General features: G+C 39.5%; 2 long non-coding RNA genes across 2 annotated transcripts in view; one reads left to right on the forward strand and one right to left on the reverse strand.

Moving 5' to 3' along the window:
- The first annotated feature begins 1,602 nt into the window (after positions 1-1,602).
- Positions 1,603-15,457, forward strand: LOC102549046 (uncharacterized). The gene is made up of 3 exons (XR_351976.5): positions 1,603-1,697; positions 8,244-8,701; positions 15,215-15,457. It is a non-coding gene; the product is annotated as an uncharacterized LOC102549046 (long non-coding RNA).
- A 5,575-nt stretch (positions 15,458-21,032) lies between these two features.
- The window catches only part of LOC120100928 (uncharacterized), a 28,995-nt gene continuing 25,945 nt past the window's right edge, over positions 21,033-24,082 (reverse strand). Inside the window, exon 5 of the long non-coding RNA XR_010064394.1 lies at positions 21,033-21,865. This is a non-coding gene — a long non-coding RNA (uncharacterized LOC120100928). The remainder of the gene's footprint in view (positions 21,866-24,082) is intronic.

Below are 24,082 nucleotides of genomic sequence, written 5' to 3' on the forward strand. Positions count from 1 at the left end.
TCTGTCACCCACCCTTCCACCATTAATTGGCTATTTTACTTAGATCACCTTTATCTAAATTTTAAGATGACTTTTACTAATTTACTTACTTTACTTGCGTGCTCAACTTCACGCAACAGATAACTTGGCGAAGTTGGCTCTCTCTTTTTCTGCGTGGGCTCTGATGATGGCACTTGGGTTATGGATTTAGCTTGGTATCAAGTGCCATTACCACCTCCTACTACTCGCTACCTTGTTAATAACTTTTGCTACACATGCTTGGATATATTTACATAAACTTTACCTGAGTATCTATATTGTGCCAAACATTGTAAGGATTCAAAAGTTCCCCAACGTGTTGAAGGCAGACAGATGAGAAGGTGACTGTCTCTGATGTAAATGGCATCACCTACAAGTTGTACCAGAAGTTCAGTGGAAACATGTTCCACACTGAGGTCATGCTCTGAGTGGTTAATTACAGAAAAGGCTTTTAAAGTGTCCATTTATCAAGATGTGGGCAAGCTCAAGTAAACACAATTGTCTAATATGTTAGAAGTCATTACACATATGGGGTTCACCAAACAGTGGAGATAGAAATCCCTGGACTGAGAACAGAAAAAAGAAATCTGTTGAACAAAATGTGTGATCTTCACTTCACTGGTTCACCCAGCTCATTGGAGTCCCAGTAGGAAACCAGGGAGACACTGACTTCTTCTCTGACGCTCTGTCACTGAGTGCATCGGCCAGACACAAGCTCAGACGTAATAGGACGAGACAGATCTATTGATAAAGTTGATTCAAGATAGCACCCTAGACCTTGGAATAGAGTAGTGAAGACTCAGCAGTTAAGGTTGGGTCTAGAAGGCTTTAGTGGCAAGAGATGGAGCTACAGCATTAAGAACTGATTAAGGATGCCTCAGTTTACCAGCTGAGGAGAATCAACGTTCAGAGAAATACCTGACAGCATGGTTTCTGAATTGACTGGGTAGTGTGTTTACCTCTATATCTTAGGGTGCCTTTGAGCGAGTGCTTTCCTGCTATGAGATAATAGTGTAACTAAACAATTTCAAGGCAGCCTCAGAGACCATGAACTGACGACATCTGTACACATCAACAGACACACCCTGACAATCTTTAGATTCATGAAGTCTTTCTGAAGGCCCTCATTTAGATTGAAGGTGAAAATTAGCAAGATGTAGTTTTATCTTTGTGGTACAATGTAAAATAACAAAGTGATAGACTCCTAGACAAAATATTAATAAATACTGTGATTTGAGATTCTTCAGTCAGTGAAGGTGAAGGATAGATAGTGTTTTTTAAGCTTTTAACTCAAATTATTTCAAGGGTATAATGGGCTCCACTTCTCTTGATGAGAAATTATTTCTTTTTATACAGAGCAGCTGAGTCACATATATTGAACCATAGCCTGCTTGGAGCAATGGCATGTCTTGAAACAGTGGTTTCCAGTTATTCAAAAGGTACTTTTGTCCTTAGAGCGCCCATGTATAAAGCAAGGAAAATGACAGAGTGGGTTTCTGGCAGGTTAAATCTTTGTTGCTCAGACAATGATCTTCTGCAAACACCAAGGCAACACTGTGGATTCTCGTATCTCCTAGGGAACAGCTTAGCAATAACGGAGAACTCGATATGGAAGTATAAGAACAGACAACATTGTATCGTTCAAAACTGGGCAAGTTTCCCCCATAAGGTGGCATAAGGTAAGGAAATGATCTTGAGGGACACAGAAGTATGACATTTATTTTCCTGATTAGGGGCACACAAGGTAACTCTGGAACTGTCACCAAACCTCTTTACAGTTCAGGTACTTTACTGTGAAGTGAGTTAACAGGTACTATGGTAATCTTTAACCATAGAGAGGCTAGGAAGATAAATAAGAAAATTGTCGCATGAACAGTAAAGAAGAAATATTAGAGTGGATCTCTCTATATATATTTTTTCATACACACACACACACACAAACACACACACAAATACAGAGATAGAGTCTGAGACTGTGATTAAGATAGAGATAGGTTCTAAGCAGTACATGTTCTAAAAGAATCCATAAAACTATAAGGATAGTATTAGTTTCAATTTACTCCTCTTGGACCATGGCCCTGCTGTTTGAGGATGTACACTTCTGGTTTGTAGAAACTGGCTGAGCTGAGTGAAATTTAGGGGAAGCAGTGAGTAGATATGTCTGGTCCTCTAAACACCAGTGTCGTGAGATGCAGTGAATGAATGGTGGGGACAGAAGTGACACAAGATCAAGTGCGTTGAGCACTGCTGATACACATGTGTGCAAAGCCTATAACTGTGCACACACAAAAGCAGAAACAAGGTTTACTTGGTTCCATATTTTGGTTGCAGAAACTGGCCAGGAGATTGACTCACAAGCTTGGTGTAAGGCCTGTGCTTCTGCGGTCTTACCTAGACTAGCATTGATTATTATACACAGACTAGATTGCCCATTGATGACGATAGCTACCCTGTGGCTAATCTCTACTGTACATCTCCTGTTCATCACAGACTCTAGTCTTGAGAGTTTGCTTCCTCACAATGCTGAGGGTAGAACCCAAAGCCTGGCTTCCGTCAGGCAAATTTATTTCTGACTATCTAACTAGCCTGCCATGTCCTTCACCTGAGGTGAGGCTTCTTTACCTCCAGACTGAAAGGCATTTTAGGGACTGGAATCTTTGCTTTCCTGCTTTCTCCTGCCTCCAGATAGTGATCTAAAATCATCCTAAATCATAGCCTAACCTCACCAGTCAACTCTGAATAACATTCCATCCTGTTTTCTGCTCGCCACGTGCACGCCTAACTCCTTGTGGTGGGCTCGAAGGCCTCCATCATCTGTCACCAGGCCTCATATCCAATCTATCTGTGACAACTTTGTTCTGAATTTACCATCTTCCTCCTTGCCTTCACTATTCAAGTCAGTCTTCCAGTTCCTTCACTGAACTATGATTCTTCCCACTGCCATTATCCACGGTTCCGTCTAAGTTAAGGACATTTCTGTGCAAGTATATAAGGTGCTTCAAGCACGTTCCTCCTCCATACCCTGCTCCCATGATTCCCCTCACTCACCTGTAATTCCATCAGTCCCCTCAATTCACCTCCACAACACCTGAACATATACGGCTTCATGTAATAAATGGCATGTTCCTTTCACATGCGGCACGTAGTCCACATTGTTCCATTTCAAGTCCTCCCCACACATCACTGTATTTTTCTTTCTATTTTGAATCATCATCCAACCATTCTTCAAATCCAGTTGCAGATGACTTTGTCCACAAACCGTGCTCAGATCTTTCCTCCTTATCTCTCCTTCCTTTCCTCGACCTTCAACTCTGCTTCTGTGACAGTCTGTTGGGATATTTATTTTCCTCTTGGATGCCTGTCTTAGGTGGGGGTTCAAAGTTCCAAGTCTTTTAGTCCTTGCCTATTACTTCTAGCTTAGGCCAAGTTACTTAACATTTTTGAGTATCTAATTGTTAATCTAAGTCCTCAGCATTGAGAAGAAAACAAACATCTATTCAGGAGATAAATAGATTAAAAACATAAATTGAAAGTAGTGGGGTTGGGGATTTAGCTCAGTGGTAGAGCGCTTGCCTAGCAAGTGCAAGGCCCTGGGTTCGGTCCCCAGCTCTGAAAAAAAGAAAAAAAAGAAAGAAAGTGTAATATGAGAAAGCTTGACAAATACAGTCTGGAAAGACTGATGCATTTTTCTCTATTTTATTTGCTTGCTTATTTATTCGTGTGTGTGTGTGTGTGTGTGTGTGTGTGTGTGTGTGTGTGTGTGTGTGTAAGTCAGAGATGTCATCTTCTCTGGAACTAGAGTCACAAATGGTTGGGACTTGCACCCTCTTGCTTCTCAGCTATTGAATGAACATTCTAAAGCTGGGTGGTGGTTTAGTAGGCAAATTGCTTGCTGTGTCAATGTGAGGACCAGAGTTATAATCTTCAGGACTGAAGCTAAAGCCAGACCTATATCTGAAATAACCACAATCTCAAGGAGATGAGAAGCAGAGTACTAGAGAATATCTGTGAAACTTGCGTGCTACATAGACTGGTAAATATAGCAGAAAAATGAGAAACCCTGTCCCAAGTAAAATGGAAGTCAAGCATCCACACCTGAGTTTGTCCTCTGGCCTCCACACACAGCAGGCATCCATAGTCTCACACACATAAACGCACACACAGAAACAAGACAAACAAGAGAATGAATAATCCATCAAAGCATCTTTTACCACACCTGTGCCCATCTGCCAATTGAGAGACAAGCCAATAAACACTGAAGGGGCATGTTGGCAGAGCCACGAGCATGTCTGCCTGGACTTTCTCACAGACAGATAGAACTTTCTATTTCTATACACATCTTTTCAGGCTTGATACCTTCAACTTCCAATATCCAGTGCTGTGCAGGCGTCATTGTTACCATTCTTTATATTCCCTTCTATCACACAAGGCCAATAGCCTGGCTTTGAAGTCCCAGGAAGCCACATTGTCAGTTGCCTCGGGAACCCATGGAAGTACACGTGAGAGCAGGCATTAGAGACATGGAGATCAGAGGCCACTTCAAAAGCGGCAGGAGCTAGCTATTCTTGTATTGAATATTCTCGTATTGAAAGGGCTCTGATGCCAGGAGATGGTGTGTTGGACTCTATGCTACCTATTTGAAATGCATTCATGGTCTAAGCACCCAGAGTCCTCATTTGAAATGCCCAGTTCCTGAGGGAAAACTGTTTCTGTTCTGACACTGCATAGCAGCATTTCCAGAGGAACCATAGACCATGCCATTGTTCCACATCTACAGTGTCAGGGCTGGCAATAGGAGCATACAGGAATGGCAGAGAAGAAGGCAGCTGTTCTACCTCCGCTAAGATACAATGATTACCTCAGTGTTGAATTCAGGCCCCATCGTGTCCTGAAGGATTGTGAACATTATATCATGTCCTGAAGGGCTGTGGACATTACACATCTATTTGCATGTTGTATGGATCGGTTTGTAAAAGTAACTGCTTCCCTACTCAGTGAGAAAATATGCCACCTCTTCCACTTCCCGAGCAGCAAATTAAAGGAATAAATTAGGTTAGATGAGGACATCCTGCACTGGAGTTTCTCTGACAAGTGAATTTGACAACGAGAAAGAGAAGGGAGAAAGAAGGCTCTCTTGGCTGTGCAAAGTGATAACCTGGGGAGGGGAAAGCTTACTGAGCTAGGGAATTAAGTTGCATGTCCAGGATAACTGAAGACAGCAAAATGCACTGTAAGTAGCCTCTCCTGAGAAGCTCTTTAGGACAGGGGTGAGAGTGGGGCACAAGGTAACTAACACGTCCCTATTGGTCAATTTCCCTTCCTCTGCTCGAAGCAGAATTTTCTCTTGCTGTCGGTCCACATGATGGCTATATTGTTGCTTCAACCACTATAGCACTGATGGATGAAGGGGTTGTCTAGGTTTAAAAAGACCCAAAACTGGAATGAAATCTCCTTCTCTTTTGGATGAGATCCTGAGGAAATAATTCCACAGATCTCTCTCATTTGAATCAGACCTCTCGGTTGGAAAAACAAGAGCAACAACACAAAACAACCACATTTCCTCCCTGCTTTATTTTGCATCGTGGTACTGTGTATTCCATTTCAGAATCAGAGGGGACACGTTTCACAGAACAGAAATCAAAATACACTGGGTTGAAGCGAAACAGTGGTTATGATTCAGCTCCTACTTCCTATGTAAAAGTTAGGCCATATGATAATGCAGTTGTGCTGCATATTCAGTTTTGATGTGTAACCTTTGAAATAAATTGGAATATTCTCTCCTTCTACTCTTGGCACGCACTGCATGAGCATAAACAATAATGGCCTAAAGGTCACTCTCTCTGTAAGCTATGCTCTCCGAGCGAAGTAGGAAGGACGACTCAAAGATAGATTTTCCCTTTCTCAGAGACACGTAATTTATTCATTCCTTTTTCCCCTTTGAAGCACCAAATAACACAAATTGCCTTATACCATGTAGACTCCGTGGGTTTCTGGATGTTTATTGTTTTCCTCTTTTTTCTTAACATTTTACTTAAATTGGCTGGTGGGAAGTTGGTAGAGCCTTTACGAGTATCGGGGAAAGGAGTTCTTTAGCCAAAGACTAATTGTCTATTTCAAAGCAGATGATTTGGTTTGAGCCCTCCCCTCTCCAAATTCACTTCTACGAGTAGACATGGTTAAAAGAAGTCAGCACCTATTTCACACGTTTTCTTGTATGAAACTTGTTCACTTAAAAAGGTATTTCAGGAACATTTTAACAAATCCCAAAAGAGCTTACCAGTGATTTGCTGCAGTAACTTCAACTCCTCATACAAAAGCAAAAAAACCTCATGATTTATAAAAGTTGAGCTCCCATGCTGTCAGTTCTGTTTCTCATACATTCAAGAAAAGTAGACCAATCAATATTCCCGTGCTCAAAGATATGTTACTATAAGTCAATTCATTCTGATGAATAATAATACAGGCAGCTATCCCCCTACAAGGTAGCCGCACAGGCTAGGACTCTCTTGACACATACCGACTTATCTGGGTCAGCCCTATGCTGTGTGGATAGTTGTAATACAACCCGAAGGTTGTGTGGAAGGGACAGTCAAGACAGCAGCCCACGGAAAACCTGGCGGGCTGGAATTGCCTGTGCTGCCAACTGCAAGCCCACACATTTCACTCAAGTCTCACCACCATTTAGCTAAAGAACGATCCTAGGGTATTTTTAAGATGCAACTGGTAAATTGAAAATGGACATCATCTTTTATCTCCCATATTTTTTCACTTTTGAAAAAAATCTTAACCCATTCAAAAGCTCAGTTGTCTTCTTCAGTTGCAATATACCACGTTCTGTTTTTATTCATAGAAATTTCATAATTGAAGTATGTGTTTTTCTGGATGTTGTGAGGTCAGTTAACCAATTCTTCTTGTTACTCTCCTATCTTATTAGATCTATCTCAAAATATTGACTGAATTTATGAAAATATGGATGAAATTATTTGATTACCAGGTACGATAACATTGAGGAGGTTTTCTGGACTCTATGTCATTAAAATAGAACCATGAAGTAGGAACTGATGTCAAGAGAACCTGGTGGTATCTTGGAATAGATGGGTAAAGTCAGTGAATGGGAAGAAATGGTGACTGAGAGCTTTCCCTCTGTGATGCTCAGTCATACACTCTGTCATCACATCCTTCACATACTAAGCAAGCGCTCTACCACTGAGCTATAACCCCAGCCCCTGAAGTACCGTCCTCACGCTGATAATGTGATTTTCTAGAAAACTTTAGAGTCTTAGTTGATGCTGCTTTGTGCACATGTTCATTAAATGTGTAATCTTACAATGGGGGAAATACTTACATTATCTAGAACACAGGGTACTTGAAATTAAGAATCAGTAATGGGCTTGGCGAAAATCTGGCAGTGTTCTTGACCTCTGGCTCCCATTGTTCCCTCCATTAACCTGTCAGTCACTGAAAAGACAGAACATGCATCTAACTGGGGTCCAGCTGGACATGACTTTGGGAGGAAGGTGAACAGTTGTGGCCTGTGGCTTCTTGTTGGAATTGTTTCCCACTGAACTGTCTTTCTGGCTAATAAATAAGACTGGAGACAGTCAGAATCCTCAGTTTACATTCATAGACTAGAGGGCACAATTATGGTTTTTTTTTTTTAGATCTAAACACAAGTAAAAAATACAGTATGAGAGGACAAGCTAATTCACTTTAATGTTAAAGATGTATAGACATGGCCATGTATCTTTGGGGGAAAAAATCATTGCATTAATGCTATGTGCAGGCAAACCAAGTAAAAATTCAGACCGAATGCATTTTAAGAACTGAGAATGTAATTTTCGGCAAATCTTCTGTTTATTTTTTTTTCATTTCTTCTCCTCTTTGTTAAGCTACTTTCCTCGTCTAGCACCTATAGAAATGCATTCAGATACAACTGGAGTTTATGAGTCCTGAAAGAATTTGCATTTATTTTCGTCAGGAGGCTAACTGAAAGCAGGGAGCTTTCGGTGAAATATTCTAATTAATCCAACTCACCATATTTTGTATTCCGAAAATCCCATCAACTCAAATTCAGATCTTATTTTAAGGGAAGGGAAAAGAGCAGAAGAGTCCCAGAGGAGGAAGAAGGGAGGAATTAAAATGAAAAGGAAGCGAATATCGCAAAAGGAAAGGAGCCAAATGGGCAAATTCTGCATAAACATTTCCTTCTCGTGTGTTTCTTCCAGGAACTCCTGACCTCTGCCTTACTGGAGAGCACACCCTGCCATCAGAGTACAACTCATCCTGGCAAACTAGAACTTTCTCTGAATTCTCTTCAGCTCAGCTAACTTGCGAGCCACCGCCCTGCCACCTCGTCAGCCACATGCAAAGTTGGCAGTCCCTCATGGCTGCTCACTGCGGGTTCTTCCACACATGGAGGACATCCTTTGGTGCTCAGCAAAGCAGAAGAAAACAGGCCTATTTCCTAAGGCTCTCCACATGAGTACGTGTTGGACGATCCCTTCCCAGATGTCAGTGAACAGATGAATATTTTAGACACTCATCCCAATTAACATGCAGCCAGAACACCAGTGTGGTTGCTTGGAGGAATCAGATTAGAAATGGAGACACACCTGCAGGATTTGCACTCTATTTAAAAAGAGTTATCTTCCTGTGGGCTGGATATCTTCTCATCTGTCGGAAGGTATGTATCCACATTATCCACATCATCCCAAATGTCTTTAGCCACATACGGTACACTCTTCCAGCCATTCAAAACATGAATTGTAGTTTTTGCGTGTGTGTGTGTGTGTGTGTGTGTGTGTGTGTGTGTTTGCATGTTCTTATGTGTATGGATGCCTGATACTGATGTGGGATGCCTTCCTCCACTGATCTTTTATTATTTAGTAGGCATGGTTTGTTTTGGATCCATAATTTACACATTCAAGAAGTCTAGCTACTTACCTTGTGCCAGCATTCAGAATCTCTACCAAACAAACACTGGGACGGAAGACTGACTATCACATCTACTTGACTTTAATGTAGATGCTAGCGATTTGAATTCTGGGCAAGTGCTTTATCTGCTGAGTCATCTCTCTAAACCCCGCTCTCATTGGAAGTAGGATTGAAGCGCTATAATTTTTGTGGAGGATACTGAACAATTGTGTGTTAACATCAGACAGATAAGATACAGATAGGAAGCAGTTCTCCACTTTTGCAACAGAGTAAGCTACGTACCATATGAGCAGTATTTCTGGATGCTGCAAGGGATGGGCAGAACATGGTTCATGTGGGCATTCCCCTGAGTACGTTTAAAATATTAAAACTCTCGTCACTTAAAAATTAAGCCTGTCTATAACTAGAAATTTCAATTAATGCATCCTTAAAAATACAGCCCAAAGTATTTTCACGTGGAATTTATTTTAAGTGATGTAGCAAACTATTTAAAATAATATGCAGTTCAATTTTAGGAAGACATCATTTGATTTAAAGTTGTTTTTGAGAACTTATCAAACTTAGATAACTATGCAATCTGCAGAGAAAATAAAAGAATGGCTATCTTCCAGCTTGATCTAAATGACAGTATTTGAGTAGCATCAATTGTAATTGATCTGTTTCTCAGAAGTGAGCTTTCAAACACCTCAAAGTTCATCAAAGGCCACTTTTACTAGGCATTATTACAAATAGAGTATGTTCTTTTGAATTCCTTAGAATCGAGAACATTAGAATTAAACTTTTTTAGTTTGTTAATAATCACTCAGGGGCCATATTCTAGTCATTTATAACTGAGGTAGGAAAGCCCTTAGCTCAGAATGAGGCTTTCAAAACAGACATTTGTGCTGTTAGAACAAGATATAGATTTGTCTTATATTTTTTCTTTAATCCGTCTAAATCAATTAGACATTTGAATTGTGGTTTTGCATTTCCAGGAAGCTTCATTGCTTTCTATTATCCTCATGACAAAAATAAACAATTCCTTTTGAAATCATAAAGAAAAATGCCTCCCATTGAGGTGGTATTTTATGCTGTTATATGGAAGAACATATGTGTAATAAAAATGAGAAATCATGGATCAAATAATGATGTTGGAGCCACTTACATAAACAATAGAGAACATTTTGGATGAGTTCCAAATATCATCACTATTGTTTAATTTCAGCCCCTGTTATGCATCTGCCCAGGCTAGTGTCAAAGATAATAATCTCACCAGATAGATGTAAAATGCACAACTAAAATTACACAGCTCCATTATTTTGTTTACACAGAGTGCTAAGCCTTTCTTTTCCAGCTGACTGACCCAATAGAGCATTTCATACATTGAACTCCCTTGCAAATTCAGTAGGCTGGTACCTATTTCTTTATATATAAATCATTATATATGCATTATATATAAATCATTATATATACATTATATATACATTATATATAAATCATTATATATACATATATATGTATGTGTGTATATACATATATATACATATATACATATATATATATATATATATATATATATATATAATCATTTTCTCCCAACATAGGCAGAAAGTAACTTAGGAAAGACCTGTGTGTGCTGGCTCTCTAGTAAATTTGTTCTTTGCATATTGTTTTCTGCCTTCATATACAATTGTGGGCTGTTAAAAGGAAGAGGTGTGCTATTGCAAGCCACAAACTGCCAGTTAAAAGACACAGATAGGATCATAATGCCAAACACTCATTCTGAGAAAACAAGGAAGACAGAGACAACTATGCACCCCAGCTTTCTTCACAGAACTGTTTCCCGTCACCAGGAAAACGGTAAAATCCCCAACAACACAGAGGATTTCAAAGTTTACCAAATCTAGGAGCAGGACTTTAACATGAAATCATTCTGAGACAATTTTCATGTAGGATAGTGGTAATAGAAGAAAGAAGGGAAGAAGAAAGAAAGAAAGAAAGGAAGAAAGCAAGCAAGCAAGGAAGGAAGGAAGGAAGAAAGAAAGAAAGAAAGAAAGAAAGAAAGAAAGAAAGAGGGAGAGAGACAGAGAAAGAGAAAGAGACAGAGAGAAAAAAGAGACAGAGAGGAAGGAAGGAGAGAAGGAGGGATGGAGAGAAGGAAGGAGGAAGAGAGGGAGAAAACAAAGAAGGAAATAGATCAAGATACACAAAAATGAGGTAGAAAGGAAGAGACAAAGGTGGAGAGAGAAAAAGACAGAAAGATGGTGACAGAAAGAGAGGAGGGAAGAAAGGAAGAGAGGGAGAATAATGAGATATAAGGAGAGAAATAGAAGAGAAGATTCTAACCAGAGTGTTTTCCTCTCTATATTCTTAAAACGAATGCTGAACGATAAACCTTGCCCAATTCATGTCTAAAGCAGAGGTAACGGAGAAAACTGTGATTTGTGGGTGGAAAGAAAGACCATATTCTTTTCTTAAGCCATGGATTGCTAGACAAACTTTTGTCATTTACTTTCTCTGAGTGCAAGGGCACCGCAGTGGAGTGGAGCTGAGCAGGATCTGCCTCTCCATCACTGACAGTTAATAATTAAATCAAACATTATATTCGGCAATAGAACATATGCATCAGCTTCTTTCAAATTGCATTTCCTTCCTGTTAGGTCCATTAGTGTAAGCCAGACTGCCTTTAGAAACCCCCTTATTGCTGCTGTCTTTCAGCACAGTTCCTGAAATGGATAATGTGCTGCGTATTATGGGCAATTACACAGAAATCCCCAGTGATCGGGCTTGAGAGTTACAGAATGAAACAGCTGGAACTACAGAGCTAGAAGCGAATCAGAAAAAAAAACAGTTAAAAAAATACAAACTAGCTAAGGGGGTTCACGAACAGTTCTACAAAAATCATTGTTCTCAGAGAACCTGTCTGTACCTTCAAGTGTCTCTGGGTTCCAAGAATAAAACTATCTACATGTATACGTGCTATTTTTAAAAAGGCTCCTCCCCCCCCTCATGTCTTTCAGACTCCTGACGTAACTGCATGTAAAAACAGCACTGAATCTGGGTATCAAAAACAATGATTTTTTTTTCTCCCCAGTTTGTTAGTGTGGTACTTTTATTAGTTGTGTTGTGAGAACCTGGCCTTTTAAAATTTTATTTCTATAAAAGCACATACTGTACCGGGAGGTGGGTTTCTACTCACTAAATGAGATATGTACAGAATATTTTTATCTTCTTATTTTCTGTTTGGGCTTCAGTGTGGACTCTGCCATGAAGATCTTTTTTAATTAAATAATCTATTTCCCCACTTGGTGCGGATGCTGCAGTTGGAGTGCTCTGCCTTAGAAATCAGATGCAAGCATTCCATGTGTGCCCTAAGGGACGAGCTTCATTTTCAAAGGGGAAGATGTATACTCTTATTTTTTCCCCACAGTTTTAGCCAAGAAAGTAATAATGGGTTTTGATTGTAAAAAATGCAACTTTATTTGGTTGTAAGCAAAGTGCAGTTTTATCTTCTGCCGATGAAGTGCTGCGAAATTTTTTTCAGTAGAAGGACTTTATAACTTGAGAAATAATGGAAAAATCTGCACAATGACTACTGGGAAATGAAAGCAAAGTGGGTGCAATTTCAAACTTTAAATATAGTTACAAAACTATTTTCAGATTTGTTACTACAGCCATCTACCGAACTCTAAAGATACCGCTGGCAGCACGTATAGACAGCTTTTAAAGAGCTATTCTTTTTTCCTCTGTAAAGACATGGATTAGAAAGTCATAGCCAGATTTATGTGGCTGCTTATGTACTTTTAGATGGCTTCAGTAGCCGATATTTATTTCAGCCACACTAAAATGTCAGTGGGAGGAGGAAGCTGGACATAAAACACGCCAGCCAGTTTGATGACACTGTCATTGAGTCCTGCTTCCCTTAAAAGCAGCCCTCTTTCACTGCTGTTAGTCGCCACCCTCATCCCACCCCCCCAGCCCCCAGTAAAAGCTTTATTATGATAGAGTGGAACGAGAGGAGACATAGATGTTAACAAGACAAGATGTTAAATCCAAAGGAAGACGATGTCTCTCATTATAAAATGTAATGCTCACTCTGACAGTAGACGGTAGTTTGTTTTATTGTGGAAGCTTTATTGGCCACCGTACTATGTCAGTGAAGACATTCAGAATACCCAGATGTATTTGTTAAGCAACAAACCCAGTTTAGGGGACTTCTTTGGAAGTTATGTCCATGTGTGTGTGTCTGTTTCTTCACAGGAAAATGGCAACCGGAATGGAGGGAAAAGATAGCCAGAAGAATGGTAGTGCCTTGGGCAGAACGGTAGAGGAGCCAAAGAGGGGAAATGTGTCCATCTTCTTCCTCTTCTATCTCAATTTATCCCGAGAGGGGGCAGGCACAATACAACTCTACCAATTTCTAATACAAGATTTTACAACTAAATGCCTCATCTTTGTATCGAATAGCTGTTTTGTCTCTATATAATTTAACTGAAAACAACTAGTAGTTCTTTAAGGTAACCTTTATAGCACACGAGGTCATGCTAGATTCTCAAAAACACTTTAACCATAATACCTGGCCGCATCCTCTTCACCACATCACTCTGTAATGGGGAGATTACTATGTTCATTTTAGAGGTGAGGAACATGAATTGGAGGGTTTAAATGATTGGCCATTGACATCTGAAATGGTAGAGCTAAGGCTTGAAACCAGCAGGACTAGTCCAGAATCGAGGCTCTTAAATATCATACTATATTACCACTGCAGATAGATGTATTTCAAACACGAATGGTGCAAACATTTCAGGTGTTAGGACTCGAATCTCCCGGACAATATGGCATTTCTCTAACGTGGGTTCCAGGGTGACTAGACAAGAGGTATCACTCATTTTTGTTTGCAAACAGGAATGGAGGTTATGCAATGTCATTTTGGTGACTGCTATAATGCCTAGAATGTTTTCGTGTTTACCTTATATATTATTCTTAGAATAGAAACAGACCTTCCTGCTAATGTCATGAAAAATTTAGCCCATTTAATTTGCTAATTTGAAACATTTGGCCTTGGGTTCTGAGGAAGCAGGCTCAGGGAGTACCATCAGTGTGTATGATCAACAATAGGTGCTTTTCAGAGATAGGACCTTGATTTTGAATCCCCCGCATTCATTTAAAAAGTGAGAAACTGCTACCTATAGGTGCCTCCTCCAGCCACAGCGTTGGAGCACAGACGCAGGCAGAGCTCAGAAGCCACTGATCAATAAGCCTAGACGAAGCAGGGAGAAAGCCTGTCCCAAGACCGAAAGACGGAAAGAGAAAGCCAGCTGATGTCCTACTCTGCCCTGTTCATAAGCATACAGACACGTGCACACACCACACTTACATGCATGAGCCACACACATGAAACAGATGCCCCACCACAGATACACATATGCACAAATGCGCGCATGCGCACACACGCATGCACACACACATATACACACACACGCATGCACACACACATACACACACACATACACACAAATATTTTGCCTCATTTTAATAGTTACTCCACAGATAGCTTTGTAAACTCTTGGCTGGAATGATTGTAAAATGGCTGGAAATACACACACTCCAATAATCCAGTGTACCCCAGATTGATTTTATTTTATATTAATTATAAAATATCTTACCATTTATAGTAAGTCAATTCTACCTTTAAGGCCCTTAAACCTTATGATGGTTTGTCTCCTAAAAAATGTTTGAGGTTTTAAATGAAAATATATGTTCGCGGGAGTTTAAGTAGCGTGTCTCTCCTCAAGGAGCCAAAACTCTCAGAATTCATAAGGAATGAGATAGACATTCTTAAACAGACTAAAACTTAAGGATAAGGGGAACATAACATGAATTGGAAAAAGGACTCAGACTACAGAGGAAGGAATTATTCATTATCCATATGATACCAAAAAATCCAGAGTGTATTAGAGAGCTGGCACATTGTGTGAGGTTTTATCCTACTGCCTAGTTTCCACTGGTGACGCTTTCTCTATGCCTCTGCTGGGGTATCAAGTGGAGGCACCTGGCTCAGCAGTGGCTAACCTGAGATTGTGTATGATGTGCAAATTTTACTTGTGTCTGTCACTGCACTTCAAGGTGTCTGCACTGTGATTTCTAATTTGTGCAGCTGTAATAAACTGGATGACTTTAAAAACATGTCTGGGGACAATGGTTGGGGTTTGTATTCTTAGAAATTATTGGATGAGCACTGGTCTAAAACCATAAGCAACGTTGTTTTATCTTTGGATTTCAGGACGGATTTCCATGTCCACATGAATGAAGACTGGTGTGAGAACCGTTGTTTTTCCTATTTTTCCTAAAAGGAACAAAAAGAACAGAAGCCACTAAAGAGAAGATAGACTATAGACAATAGATGAGAAATGACATTCTGTAGGTAGTGTAATGATCTTTTAGTCGTATTTTAAGAGCCAAGAGATTATCTACTTTTCTGTTACATTGACAAAAATAAAAAAGTGAAAATAAAATTTTGGTTTCTAGGAAGGATGTGTGATATCATGGCACGTGAGTATACCTGGTGAACACCATGAAAAGTTAAGTTAGACATCCTAGATGAGAAACGGGGGGCTCTGGAAGGTAACTGTCTTGTCAAAGGTTACACTGCTAAGCAGGGATTGATCTGGACTCTAAACCCAGATCTTTAGGACCTAGTTTTCATGACCACAATTAGACTCTATGGGCTTAATATTGTGCTGATTATTTATGGGGCCCAAATGAGTTAATTTATTACTATAGTGAGTTCTCTTTTATCCAATTTTTACAAATAAGAGTTAAATGGCATGCCCTGGGTCTGTGATTACAGTCCAGATGCTAAAATAAATTCAAAGAGCATTGACTTCCATGCACCTGCCCTCATTTACCTACTGTCTATTTGATGGCTAAGCCTATGATAATAATAAGGTCATTGTAAATAAGGGAAAAAACACCTCTAACCATGTAATTTTAAAACCCTACATCCCAATTTGCATGCAGGAAAATAAACTTCATACAGAATAAAGAGTCAAATGAACAAATGAAAACAAAATATTCAAATAAAAAGCACATCTCTAGTTCATTTCAAGATGGTGGAGTCCAAAATTCTAAATAATAAGGACGTTGAGAAAGGAGGTGGGGAGGGAGAGTGCCCCTAAATCACTTCCTGTTGAACATTTGCATGTGGTCTTTATACAGCGTATTGATCCCCCGGGAATAGGCTATTGATACCTCTGGCCCCAGCACTCATTGCATCTTTTCCTTACTGATTTGTAAGAATATTTTATATTAACTCCATTTATTCAGTCTCAAATATTCTGTGTTCATCTTTTGCCTTTTCACTTTGTTCTTCATGTTTTGACATTATTTTGGCACATCCCCTCATAAAAATATGTAAATAAGACCTCTCTCCAAGAAAACACTATAAGAGCATACGAGAGCTACTACATTCAGCATAAGAAAATCACTTTAATATAAGCGTGAGCAAAATAAACTTAAACTATTTCCTCTCAGTATACCATGAGCAATTTCCTAAGAAAGGTACTGCCTCTGATGAAGCAACTCAATTACAGATTTACTTTTAAGACTGCTCCCAGTTAAAGTGGAAATATATTTAATATTCATGGAAGACCATGAAATGACTTGTAGCAAGAACATTAAAAGGCTCAATCATATATACTCTTTTGTTCAATTTTTTCAGGACTCAGCATCCACTCCAGGTTTACACATAGAACTGCCAATCGGTCTGACCATGTCAGTTGAAGAATCCTCAAAAGGACTAGAGCAATTGTGCAATTAAACAGTTATAAAAACTTTTAATGATAGAACGATCTGTTCAAATAATCCCTTATTGAAGACTAATGAAAAATAGTGGACAACAGGCAACAAAACATATTTATATCCATAGGTATGCATCCAAACCAAAGAGAAAATTCTGCATATGTTTACATATATATACATACATATATACATGCATATTGACAACAAACTTGGCAAACATATAGGTATCAGAAATAGCAGAACGCAGACAGATGTATTTGTCTTCCAAGCCACACGTTTCCTGGATGGGTTTACTTTTTGGACTAAACTTCTGTGAATTTGAGCTGGTGGTGCTTATTTTGCAATGAATTGATCCCATTCAAGGTCATTGGATTAATATGTGAAGAAGTGAAGTCAATATGACACCCCATTTTTTTCCATTTACTATATCTGCGATTTGTATCCTTTCTCAATTTTGTTTTGTTTGTTTGTCTTGATTTATTACATAATAGGAGAACAAGCCATCAGTTACATTTAGTTGATCTGTATATGGCTTTAAATCTTATTGACTTTGGGCCATGTGCGTACATATATATGTGTGTGCATGTATATGTGTGTTTTTGCTCTGCTTTATTTAAATGCTTTTCTTCTTTTTCTAGTCCCTTGAGTTAAAAACATAGGTGACTGAATTAAAATTTGCCTATTTTTAAATATATAAAAATTTATATTATACACACTTTAACCTTTTAAATACTAATACCCTACTAGCTGTTCCTCCCTCCTAACTTTCTTTCAGTTTATTACAATATTTGTATTTTAATGACATATCAAGTCAACCAATATAGAATCATGCAAAATACTCTCATTGCTTCATAAAAATTTCTCTGGTCCCTGTTTTATTATCTCTCCCACCCTTCTCACCCTTAAAAACGACTATAACACATGATATGTATTGATATGTATGAAACACACAGCAAATACTTGTGTATTATTGTATATCTCTACTATTGTATAGATATTCTTTCAGGATTTGTCAATCATGCACAACACTGCCATGCCTATAAATGTCAAAATGTTTGTGAGGACAAACATTTTCAATTCATGTGAATAATGGCAGTCAGCACTGTTGTCAGACTACATTGAAAAATGACGCTTATGATTACAAGATTTCCTTCCAAAATGTGATGTCACTTAGAACTGTGCTAGTATGAACTGAGACTCAGTTTTAAAGATCCTGGTCAAAGAGCAGATTTCAAGGAAGTTAGCAAAGCATATTGAAGCTGCCTAGGATGTGCACAGTTCAATACCAGAACTGAGAAGGCTACGTCAGAAGGACACGATCCTAAGAACAGCTTTGGGCTTCATAAACAATAATATATATTCATCTGTACCCTAAAAATCATATACATAATATATATAATATATATGAGACAAGTGCTCAATTTCCTATATAATTAGGAAATTAGATTAAAGCAACTACGGGATATTCCACTAGTCCACCTAGATATTAGGACAATAAAAATCCAAAACAAATTCTAGTTACGATATGAAGTAACCTGAGTCTCAGTTCATACTAGCACAACTCTAGGGGTATTTCCAGATTGGTGTTTTGATATGTAAGTGGATTTTAGGGTTTGATATTTAACTGGATTCCACTATGACTTTAGTGAATCTCACTTTTGTTTGGTTTGCGAAAACTTTCTTACGACCATTGTTATGATTTACTTAAGAAAAACTACAAGCTTCAAAAGAATGAAAACTTTGAAAATATGGCAATGTATAGTACAAATAATGGTCATATTTTATATCTATTAGGCCCCTTAGTCTTTTCACATATTTAATGATTTTATGACTAGTTATTCCGGTTACAACTTAGGGAGGAATGTTGCACTTCCCAAATATGATTTTGCATTTATCTTTCAATCTTGTTAGCTTTGCTTCATGTGCTTTGAAAATGCAACAGTGTTCTGGTGCACACATGTTCATGACTGCCACACAGTGTCAGCGAATCAGCTGTTGTATCATTTTGAACTGCAGCTGTTGACATCTGGTGCTTTTCTTTGCTCCAAGGTTCCCTATATCAAAGCCTATTATAGTTCAACCAGCTTACTCTTCACTGATGTTTGTAAGCCAATCTATGTTTATTGTTTTATCTTAACTCACCTACAGTAGTATGTAAATACGTTTTTTGAAAACAGCAGATGAGTTTTTTTTTTACCCATTTGATTCCTCATATTAAATACAATAACGGTTTGTCAATGGAATATCATTAAACATCTGTCTGAGCATGGAGCCTACTAAATAAGAACACAATTCTGCTTGTGAGAAACTGGGTAATCCATAGGCTGCGACAGGTTATGGGATTGGGGGCTTATGGGCAGAGAGAGCAGCACAGGGGATATTTCCTAAGATATTCACTGAAAAGTTCCTGGCGGGGGAGGGGCTGCCCACTTCCGGTTGCTTTGGTTAGAGAGCACTTGAGAAAAAGATTAGGACCCTTATCCCAACAACCAAAAGACCTTATTCATCACTTCCACCACAGGAAGAAACATTGTAACAGTGTTGTCTACCCAGAAGTAGTTCCACAACAGATACTAATTACCATAGTGCCCAGAACTTAGACTTTTTAGACTCTGGGCTATATAAAATAAACTTTTGTAGTGTATGATATCTTGTTTCAGTACCTGGAAGGGGGTAAAACAAGGAACAAAGCAAAACAAAACAGATCCAGGAAGTTTCTCATCAGCTGGCCTTCCCCTCACTTTTGGGGTTTTTCTCACAGTTATGACCTGTACTTTTGTCTAGAAAGTTGACCTTAGTAAGGGGAACTCAGGGCTTAGAATGTTCTTAGTTCCACCAGGTCTTCCAGACTCTTTTTGTTGTGGCGGTTTTGCTTTAGTTACTGCATTTCATTGAATTTTTGTTTAAATATCCTTTACACTGGTAAGTTGTTTTAAAAGACACTGAGTTTTATAATCTCATTCAAATATTTGGCCTGATAACATTCAAATGAATTTTAATGGTACACGTCTCTTTGACGAAAACATAAAGGCCTTATTGCATTTGTCAGAATATGCCAGGAAAAGGAGCTATCCTCTAAGGTAAACATTAGCATCAAGAAAATTGGATTCAGAGGGAAAGTTTGTGTTATTATTTCGTTGAAATGAATGGCCATTCATTTCCTAGGAACACATTTTAGGTATACAGTTCCGAGGAATATCTCTCTGCGTATCTACTTGTTTTACTTTTACTCAGGACTTTTTTCCTGAATGGTTTGCATAAGAGTTCTGCTTTAATAGGAGCTGTGACTTATGCCATAGCCTTGCTGCTGTGAGCCATGTTTATGGTTTAAGTTGAATACTCACCAAATATTATAAAATATTACTTTTGGTGATTAAATTTTATTTCACTTTGCCACATAAATTATTGTTCTTTGAGTTAACTCAGTCAACATGTAGTAAAAGTATTGCACTCCACAGAAGGCATGCAGAAAAGAATGAAATGTAATTTCTCTTTTTTTGCATTTTGTATTGGATTATTTTATGCATTTACCTTTTAAATGTTATCCCCTTTCCGGGTTCTCCCTCTCTTCTTCCCCCTCCCCCTGCGTCTATGAGGATGCTCACCCTCCCACCCACCCACTCCCACCTCACCACCCTGGCATTCCCCTACACTGGGGAAATGAGGCTACACAGGAACAAGGGCTTTTCCTCCTATTGATGTCCAACAAGGCCACCCTCTGCTACATATGAATCTAGAGCCAAGGTGTCCCTCCATGTGTACTCTTTGGTTGGTAGCTAAACCACAAATCAAAAATTCTTATTTTTTATTCTCCTGATAATGTCTACAGCCATTCATCTCTCTGATTCTTCCCCCTTTTCCTCCCTCCCCCTTTCCTTCTCTCCCTTTTATTTCTTTCTTGTTTTTCGTTTTTGCTATTCTTGTTCATTTTTTTCTATTTTTAGAGATATTCATTTACATTTCAAATGTTATCCCCTTTCCCCATTTCCCATCCATAAAGCCCCTATCCCATTCCCCCTCCTTCTGCTTCTATGAGGGTGTTCCCCCACCCATCTACCCACCCCTTCCTGCCTTCCTGCACTGACATTCCCCTATGCTGGGGGAGGGGCAACCTTGGCAGGACCATGGGTTTCTCCTCCCGTTGGTGCCCAACAAGGCCATCCTCTGCTACATTTGCAGCTAGAGCCATGGGTCTATCCATGTGTACTCTCTGGGTTGTGGTTTAGTTTCTGGGAGTGTTGTAAAACCCCATAGTGGTCTTACCTCAGGAGCGCAACAGATTAACAAAGTGACCGCTGCAATAGCATGAGGTTTTTTATTCCACGTACATGGGGTTGCTCATCCACGCAGTGAGAGGCAGCCCCGAACCCAAAAGGCACACAACTTTTATTCATTACAGAGGGCAGATTTCAACAACAGGGTTAGCTGGCCTATTCTCATTGATGGTACACAGGACAAAGGATCTGGTCAGGTATTGGCTGGCCTGCTCAAGGGGCTGTTCTTGACTCAGTCTCTTTCTTCATCCAGCCCTACACTTGGCCTTGGTGAATCACTGGGAAGGGGCTAAGTTGGCACATCCCTTAGAGGGGGGGGTGAACTGGGTGGTTGGGCAGGGTCAGGATGACACCTTGCGGTTGTTCTTGGACTTTACCACAGGGAGGGGAAGGAGGGTCTTTTCAAGAACAGTTGTTATTGTTTTGTCTTAATTAGCTTAGTCAGAATCTTGATCACCAAACTTATTTCATATTACCGGGCATCATGACCTCAGATGCATCTTTCAGAAAGGTCACAAGTTTGTCATAGGCATCCTTGACTGCCAGATGTATTTCTCAAAACCTTGCTTTTACAACTCTGTTTCTCACATCTATGAAACTTTGAAACGTTATTTCTTCAGCAGTCTGGTTGGTTGGCATTTTTGTTCTTATGGGGTTGCAAACCCCTTCACCTCCTTCAATCCTTTCTCTAACTCCTCCAATGGGGACCCTGTTCTCATTCTTAGTTCAATGGTTGGCTGCGAGCGCCTGCCTTTGTATTTGTCAGGCTCTGGCAGAGCCTCTCCGGAGACAGCTATATCAGGCTCCTGTCGGCATGCACTTCTTGTAATTTCTTCATTGTATAAAACGATGGTGATAATCTAAAAAAAAACCAAAACAAATGAACAAATGAACAAATGAACAAACAAACAACAAACCCAACAACCTATATAAACCCGAGCTGCAAAACAATGTCTCTAAAGCGTTGGAGAACACCATCATTGCGTGCTGGTAGTTGGTACCCTCAAAGATGTCGGAGTAGGAGGAAGGAAAGATTTAAAAGTGCTTGGGTTATGGAACAAAGTAGGACATGACTTCAAGTCTCTCTTTTTTTTATCCTCTACTTGCATCAGGAGAAATAGAAAACAGAAGTTTAGAATGGGTTGCATAAAGGAGAGGAAGTCAATATACACTCAGCTTGCTCTATCCGAATAAGGAGACGTGAAAGTGCTTTCTTTGGACATTGCCTATTCTTTGATGGGTGTAGGCTGTTAACGGATGGGGATTCTGTTTCCTGAGTAGTACAAAAAGTATAGAGAGGAAAAAGAGTCTGCGAATAGACGATCCTAAAAAGCCCACTGTGTCTTCATGTGGACACATCCACTGTAGATTGTTCTAATCTGCTTAGAACTAGGAGTTTGGTTTGAAGATAGACTCTTTAGGTTGAAATAACCCCAGGTACAGAATGTAGGGCAAAATGGAAGACCTGAAGTGCAATCTCCAGACATAACCTCTTGAAAATGGGTGGAAGCAGTGACTAAAACACAAACAGAAGGGAGGACCACCTGAAGTAAGCTGTGGTCCTTATCCCAGGGAAGTGAGATGCCCAATCAGGCAGGCATTGCTGCCATAATATATATGTCCACTGCCGGAATAAACTATGGCGGTGACTGCTTGAGGTGCATTAGGCAATGAGAACGTGCATGTAGTGGCTACAGAATCTTTCTTCAAAAATTTCCACAGAGATGGGGAAAAGGCAGACGAAGAGGTCTAAGAGCAGGTAGCCGGGGGAGGGGGTGGGGGATGGAGAAAAACTAAAAATTCAAGTGAGAAAGTTGCTCAAGGAGAATGAACAGGGCCACATGATCCTTTCAAGATAGAAGCAAAATAAATAAATAAATAAATAAATAAATAAATAAATAAATAAATGGCAAAAAACCTCTGCGTGTTAAAATTACCATTGTCTCTCAAAACTCCTCTGTTGGAAATACTCTAAAATCATTAAAATTTGGCTCTGTTGCTAACGTGCCTGTGAATACCTTCCCTTAAATGTACTCTAGGAGACAGGTGTGTTTCCCACAGATGAGCATCTCTACATTTCCAAGGTGTTTTTTCCTCACATAATTATGATTTCTGAATTTGGCCCAAAGTTATTTTAAGTCATTTGATAAAAACGATGTAATCTGGTGGGCATTCCTTTCATTAAAAAAAAATGAAATTTTGTGTAATAGTCTCTTAACTGGTACAATAATAAAGTCTAGAAAGACATTTCACCAAATCTTGGCGGCTAAATCAATTGGAAAAAAGTTTGTGAGCTTTTTGTCTAACAGTTTGTCACACCAGTGAGAATGGCTAAGATCAAAAACTCAGGTGACAGCAGATGCTGGCGAGGATGTGGAGAAAGAGGAACACTCCTCCATTGTTGGTGGGATTGCAGACTGGTAAAACCATTCTGGAAATCAGTCTGGAGGTTCCTCAGAAAATTGGACATTGAACTGCCTGAGGATCCAGCTATACCTCTCTTGGGCATATACCCAAAAGATGCCTCAACATATAAAAGAGACACGTGCTCCACTATGTTCATCGCAGCCTTATTTATAATAGCCAGAAAATGGAAAGAACCCAGATGCCCTTCAACAGAGGAATGGATACAGAAAATGTGGTACATCTACACAATGGAATATTACTCAGCTATCAAAAACAACGAGTTTATGAAATTCGTAGGCAAATGGTTGGAACTGGAAAATATCATCCTGAGTGAGCTAACCCACTCACAGAAAGACATACATGGTATGCACTCATTGATAAGTGGCTATTAGCCCAAATGCTTGAATTACCCTAGATCCCTAGAACAAAGGAAACTCAAGACGGATGATCAAAATGTGAATGCTTCACTCCTTCTTTAAAAGGGGAACAAGAATACCCTTGGCAGGGAAGGGAGAGGCAAAGATTAAAACAGAGACTGAAGGAACACCCATTCAGAGCCTGCCCCACAGGTGGCCCATACATATACAGCCACCCAATTAGACAAGATGGATGAAGCAAAGAAGTGCAGACCGACAGGAGCCGGATGTAGATCGCTCCTGAGAGACACAGCC

Source organism: Rattus norvegicus, chromosome 2 (genome assembly GCF_036323735.1).
Source record: "Rattus norvegicus strain BN/NHsdMcwi chromosome 2, GRCr8, whole genome shotgun sequence".
In the NCBI taxonomy this organism is placed as follows: domain Eukaryota; kingdom Metazoa; phylum Chordata; class Mammalia; order Rodentia; family Muridae; genus Rattus; species Rattus norvegicus.